The sequence below is a fragment of the Eschscholzia californica genome, unplaced genomic scaffold (assembly GCF_041429995.1).
Source record: "Eschscholzia californica isolate CP2 unplaced genomic scaffold, dmEscCali1.0.p SCAF_3, whole genome shotgun sequence".
In the NCBI taxonomy this organism is placed as follows: Eukaryota; Viridiplantae; Streptophyta; class Magnoliopsida; order Ranunculales; family Papaveraceae; genus Eschscholzia; species Eschscholzia californica.
The window spans coordinates 16,832,083-16,839,133 of NW_028238420.1; the positions used below are offsets into that span (position 1 = coordinate 16,832,083).

The window sequence follows — 7,051 nt, forward strand, 5'->3', positions numbered from 1 at the left end:
CACAGAATAACAAATGGCTACCAAGCGCAAAGATTTTTATTTCCACAAAATAAGTTATGTAGAACTGTCTATGGAATTCTTTTATTTTCATGGAATTATTACCCTGATATCCAACACAACCGCAGTTTTGCTAAATTGATCAATATGTTTTTATTTTGGCATTACAGTTTACTTTTGAGATATTTAGTGTTAGGGTCAACGTAAAGAACCGGCATTAGAATTCGGGTCACAGACTAACCGTTGGTAACGATCGTCTCTAGTCAACATGGTCAATGGTTAGTCTGTGACCTATAACCTATAACATACAAATTCTTGACCCAAATGCTAATGTCGGCACTTTTCTTTGACCCTAACACACTAAGTATCCCAAATAAATTCAAGATTTTTCTTTCCATATACTTTCTTGTTGTCCGTAGAGGCTTTCCAATTCTTGATTAAGCAATGTGTATTGAGAGGGAGGCGTCGGGATGAGAGCTATTGTCCAAATACATTAATATTCCATTTGGGGAGATGAAAGCCAAGACTCTTTAAGTTTTAGGCCACCGTTTTAGGGAAAGCAGAAAAATTTCTGGGACAGACGGTGGAAAACCAAAAAAACCCAAACCAAACGCACCTTTAAGTTGCCAGAAGAAAGTCGCCGGCGACGACCAACATCTTCTCTCTCCCCTTTCTCTCTCTATCTCTCTCTTCTCTCCTGACTCTCTCTCTCTCTCTATTCTCTCTCCTGACTCTCTTTCTATCTGCTCTCTCTCTCTTCTCTCTCCTGAATCTCTCTATCTGCTCTCTCTCTCTCTCTCTCTGTCTTCGACGAAGAGAGAGAAGAAAGAGAAACAGAGAGAGGCAGAAGAGAGAGAGAGGGAAGGAGAAGGAGAGGAAAAATAAATAAATAAAAAATCTCGCCGGAAATGGTGAAAGTCGCCGGTGATGGTGAAATTCGCCGGAGATGGTAGTGATAAGTGAAAGGAAGAAAAAGATGAAAAGTGGAGTATAAAGATTTGGTTGTTTGGGAGAAACAGAAAATTAGTAATTTATTTTGGATAAATTCTGTTTTGGCTCCCGATTTGTGACCAACTCGCCGTTTTAGCCCCCATAAGTGTCCGGCAGTTTGTTTTGGCCCCAAAATTAAATTTTCGGGCAGTGGTGACATCATCATGGCATAAGCAATAATTTCCTATACCCAAAATACCCCTTTGACCGAATCAAAAGCTGATCCTGAGTTGTCACATCAATTAACCCTAATTATTAAGTGCATTTCCTTCTCCCAAGACACCTTCTTCTCCATTTCTAGATTTTATTTTCTCCTTCATTAATCTCTAGCAAAGTTCTTTTATCAAAGAAATCCTACTAATCTATATACTTCCTTGAGTTGATCCATAAAACTCCACAAACATGAAATGTTTCACAAAATATTCAAATGATTTGGAATGGAAAGGAGGATTTTTAGGTTGAAGAGATTTGAGTAAGAAACATAAATATTGAGTTGTTGACCCATAATAACTGATCCAAACATTTATTAGATTTTCACTCTTGAGATCAACCCCAATAGTATCCAATCAATCATTTTTGAGGAACTAAGTTGTTTAAATCCAACCGCAACATGATTTTTATTGATATCAAGAATTCCAACTGATTGATCATCTAGTGAGAATAGAAAAGCCAATCCACCACCAACTGTTTGAAATTTTGGAGAGAGAGATTTCAGCTAAACAATAACTTCCACTATCCATCTTCTGCAACTGACTTAATTCTTCTTCATCTTCTCCAGGTGACAATTCACATTTCTAAGGTTTCTAAGTTTAAGCTTCTTTTATTCTCGATTCATACTACTATTTATGAAACTGTATAGTTCATTTGTTAGGTTTAGTTATGATTTTATTTTTGTGTTGTAATTACTCATCCATACTTTCTCCATTTAATTGCACTTCCCTAAGTTCATATTCTCTTTGAAGTTTGATATTTGACTGCAAGATTTATGAGTAAAGGATTATTACTATTGGTATTTCAATTTATTTGTTGTGATATTGAGTTTGATTAATATTCATTTTATCCTTCAGTAATTACTTAACTGATAACCCTAATGAATTCCACTTCCCCAATTTCAAATGAAGTTCATAAATTAGAACTAACATATGGAAAGCAACATCAAATTCATCAAAAATTGGGTTCAGGAAAAGACTTATAAAAATGAAGATGAAGCTAAGAAAGCTTTAATGGAAGTTTCATTGTTGGTGAAAAAAGAAGTTTAGAAAGATGAAGAAGTTAACAGAGGGAGTTGAGTATTGACTGGTGAAGTTAATGGAGAAGAAAGTAAATTAATGAGAAGAAAGTAAATGTCTTGGGAAGATAAATAATAGGGTATTAAATAACCAGATGTGACAACTCAGGATCAGCTTTTGATTTGGTTTGAGGGGTATTTTGGGTATAGATTATTATTGCTTATGCCATGATGATGTCACCACTGCCCGAGAATTTGATATTGGGGCCAAAACGAACTGTCAGACACTTATAAGGGCCAAAACGACGAGTTGGTCACAAATCGGGGGCCAAAACGGAATTAACCGATTTATTTTGTTTCCACCCAAAACTTCACACCCCGAAAAATTTCTTTATTTCTCCATAACACCGGCCAAGTTTTATTTGTATAGAGTGTTTTCTATCACTGGCCCAGTTATCTTCTATTAACTTGTGACAGTCAGTATGAGACATCCCAAGTTCTAATGAATTGAAGGGGTCAGAGAAATTATGACTTTCAGCTACTAGCGTTAGAAAAATAGGGAAATGGTCAAAGCTTCTTCCAAGTGATTAAGTTTGGTATCAGGAAAATGATTAACCATTACCCTTAAGCCAGATCTCTATCCAATCTTTCCTGCATGAGATATGCATTGTTTTGCGGAAAAATGAGCGTTTGGTACAAATTTTGGGGGTTCAATGTGCGTTCAGTCCAAACTCGGACAGAAATGCGTTTCTAATCCAAATTGTCAGGACAGCTCACACTTTTCTGGTTTTCATTTTATTTATCCCTCTTTTACCCCTCCACGGGAAATTTCCGTGTTTTCTGACAATCTGACGGACGACAGCGAAACAATTAATTCCCCGTACATGACGTAATGTCAGAGAAACATTTAGATTTTTTTAAAATTCAAAAATGGCGCCATTTTTTGACGAAATTTCAGTCAATTTTTTTGGATCCCGCCCATTATATTTTGTTTCAACTCCTTCTTTCTTCTTACTTATACATCCAAAAATCTACTTCATCATTCTTATTTTGTTTCACATTTTATCTTCTTCATCTCTTTCAATCTCTAAAAACATAAATTTTCGGTTCTTTCTCTCTCTAAAATTTTATGTTCTTATTTTTGGATGTTCATCATTCTTATTTTGTTTCACATTTTATCTTCTTCATCTCTTTCAATCTCTAAAAACATCAAAGTTTTCTGTCTTTCTCTCTCTAAAAATTTTATGTTCTTATTTTTCTTCTTCATCATTCTTATTTGTTTCACATTTTATCTTCTTCATCTCTAAAAACATCAAAGTACATAACCAAATGGCTAGTGCACAGAACCATTCCCGGTACAGAAGAAAATTTCCAGTTCAAAAGTGTCCAGTACTGAACCGAATGGCCAGTACACAGAACAATTCCCGGTGCACAAGAAAATTCTCAGTACAAAAATGTCTATTACATAACCAAATGGCGAGTACACATAACAATTCCCGGTACACAAGAAAATTCTCACTACAAAAATGTCTAGTACATAACAAAATGGCTTGTACATAGAAAAATTCCCTGTACACAAGAAAATTCCCAGAACAAAAATGTCTAGTACATAACCAAATGGCTAGCACACAGAACAATTCCCTGTACACAAGAAAGTTTCCAGTACAAAAATGTGTAGTACATATCCAAAAAATGGCTACACTAAATAATTCCTGGTACACAAGAAACTTTCCTTGTACAAATCAATGAAAAACTACCAAAAATGAAGAAATTTGTTGAGATTGGAAAGAGATAAGAAATAAATCTGGAAAAAAGAACGGAAATTGTTGAGATTGGAGAGAAAAATTTAAAAAGATTGGAGAGAGAAATATTTGTGGAAGAAAATAAAAAGGCCGCGGCTTTGGAGAATAAAGAAAATTCTCCGGCGAATAAATTCTCGAGGGAATCCAGATTTTTTTGAAAATTCTCCGAGGAATAAGTTTTTATGGGGAAAACAGAATACATTTTTTTTGAAAGTTCTCCTCCATCTCATCACCTCTCTCTGCCACTTCATTTTCTCGACACCTCATCATCTTCTCCGGCGAAAGTCGTCGGCCGGTCAATTTTCCGGCCGGCGACCTTCAAACATAAAAAAAAACCTTTTTTTAAAAAAATTTCTCTCTCCTCTCTCTCTCTCTCTAAATTTTTTTCTTTTCTCTCTCTCTCTCTAGAACAGATCTAGAGAGAGATAGAAGGTATGTTCTCACGAACAGACCTTCAATGGTCTGTTCTCACGGACAGACCACAAAGGTATAAACACAACCTAACTCGTGAGAACAGACTGTTCTTCAAACTGCATAAGGTATAAACACAACCTAACTCGATGGGTGCCAAACTCAGTCCCCCGTTTCAACTCACCTCTCACGAGAATAGTAGTGATTCAATTGGTACACTTGATCTTTAATCCCTTTTCTTTCCTTTTTACAACCTGTAACCAAACTCAAATCCGACTTCTTTTCTCTGTAACAACATCTTTAATAACAACTAATGGATCTTAGTTAAGGTACATAGTTTATCTTGGGTTGATCTACTAGGGTTTAGTTTAGGGTTTCCAATAAAGATTTAAATCTATGAGAAATCATAATCCAGATCTGAAGAATCTATCCGAATCAATATACTATGGAGGGTGTGGATTAGATTTGTAGAACATTTTAATCAAGATTGTGATTCGTGAAAAGAAAATATGATCTTTGATTATGGTTTGTATACGAATATTAATTTGAAGATATGGGTTGGAACAACAAAGAATCGTGTTCGTCAGTAACAAAGAAGAAGGAATTGGCTTGTTGAGTCTTGCTGAATTAATTTTATTCCGGTGATGATGACGGTTTTTTCTATGGTGATGGCAGTTTTCCGGCGATGACAACGGTTTTCCGGCGACATTGGTGGACTTCTGGCGAAAGCGATGGAGATGTATTTTTTTAGTTTTTCTCTTTGTATTATCAGTTGTTTTGATTTCTTTGTATTATTGGTATAATAATTTTGTTTTTGTCAGACCTTTAGGGTCTCCTTTCACGGATCTTTAGGATCCTTTTGTCAGATCTTTAGGTCTTTTTTCTCGGATCTTTAGGATCCCTTGCGTCTGTGTCTAGTCCAGTCCAATTTCTTTCTCTTCATGAGGCACTTTGCATTTAAAGGTATGTAACTCTCATGAAGTATTCAGAGGAGAGAAATAAGAATTCATCCATGTAAACATTGTGATTCAAAAAAAAAAGTAGTGATTCAATAAATAGTTAAATCTTGAATTAATAGTCCATCTTCCATTCTTTCCCTCTTTAACTCCACCCTCTCTCTCTGATGCATCTCCTATTGAACCCCATAAAAAGCCCTAATTTCATCTCTTTAGTATGCTCCGATCTTGTTAAACCCTATCTTTCTCGATCTTCCTCCTTCTCCGGTGTTAGATTCTCCTTCAAGTTATCGAAAACGAGAAATTCAATGGCTGTCGTTACCAAATCAATTTCAGAAGAAGGTATCGCGAATCAATTTTGGCTCAAATTTCAAAAGGAATCGGCTTACGCCAAGTTCATACCTCTAGTTGTTTGCTTGGCAGCTGGAAATTTGGAAATTGAAGCATTTCGCCATTATATTTCTCAAGATGTTCATTTCCCTGAGGCTTTTTCTCGAGCGTAATTTTCATTTTCCTTCTATTTGAATTTGTACTGATTTACTCGAGCGTGGATTTATCCTGAATCGTTATGTTGGGGGTTGTGTTTTAGGTATGAATTGGCGGAAGAATGTGCCGATGATGATGATGATGATAAAGCTGTGATCTTGGAGTTGAGATATGTTCATCGAGTGAGTTGAGAACAGTCTGTTCTCACGAACAGACCATTATGGTGTGTTCGTGAGAACAGACCTTCTCTCTCTCTAGATCTGTTCTAGAAAGAGAGAGCAAATAAAAAAAAATTAGAGAGAGAGAGAGGAGAGAGAAAATCAAAAAAAAAATTATGTTTGAAGGTCGCCGGAGAAGATGATGAGGTGTCGAGAAGATGAAGTGGTAGAGAGAGGTGATGAGATGGAGGAGCCTTTTTTGTGGCATCTTCTAAAATTAGAAGCCCCTTAGTAATAAAAAGAAACATAAAAAGTCAATCTTATTTGACTAGTTTTAAGAAAAGTCTTTATTCCCCGGAGAATTTTCTTTACTCCCCAAAGCCGCGGCCAATAAAAAATAAATCCGTAAAAAAGAACGAAAATGGCAAGTTGGTAAATTTTGTAATGGCAATTCTGTAAATTCGTGGAAAGTACAAGGTTTGATGTCAGGTGCGTCAGACTATTTTTCAAAAAATTTCGCATTTCCCGGGAATTTTTCGGTGGCAATTTTGTAAATTTATGGAAAGTACACAATCTGATGGGAGGCGTGTCAGATTATTTTTAAGAAATTTTCGAGTTTCTCAGAAATTTTTCGATGACCGTTTCGTAAATTTCGAAAAGAAGAAGGGTGTTTCGAAAATTCCACCCCCAGCCTGACTTGTTGGACCTGCCCCTCATTCTTTATCGGCAGTGACCCTGATACATATTGTTGGGCTGGTTTGGGCCTTTTGCCCAGTCCCTCTTGTTTTGCTTGGTTGGACCGAGTAAAGCGGGATCTAAGGTAACCTGCATCATAGAGACCTAAAAAATATTATTTAGGCGACCCATCACTATCCAAGGTTCGTGAATTTTGGAACCGACCGTAGCCATTTGTATCCATGCAGATAATTTATTTTGTGATAAGGACAACCCTTAAAGGAAATGAGAATGGTTTTATGATTGTTATTATTAACCAAACATCTAGTGTGGATGATGTTTTTATTC

The 7,051-nt window shown here is 36.1% G+C and overlaps 1 long non-coding RNA gene across 1 annotated transcript; it reads left to right on the forward strand.

Moving 5' to 3' along the window:
- Positions 1-4,537: 4,537 nt before the first annotated feature.
- Positions 4,538-6,387, forward strand: LOC147548743 (uncharacterized). The gene is made up of 3 exons (XR_015237878.1): positions 4,538-4,629; positions 5,473-5,883; positions 5,974-6,387. It is a non-coding gene; the product is annotated as an uncharacterized LOC147548743 (long non-coding RNA).
- The last annotated feature ends 664 nt before the right edge of the window (positions 6,388-7,051 follow it).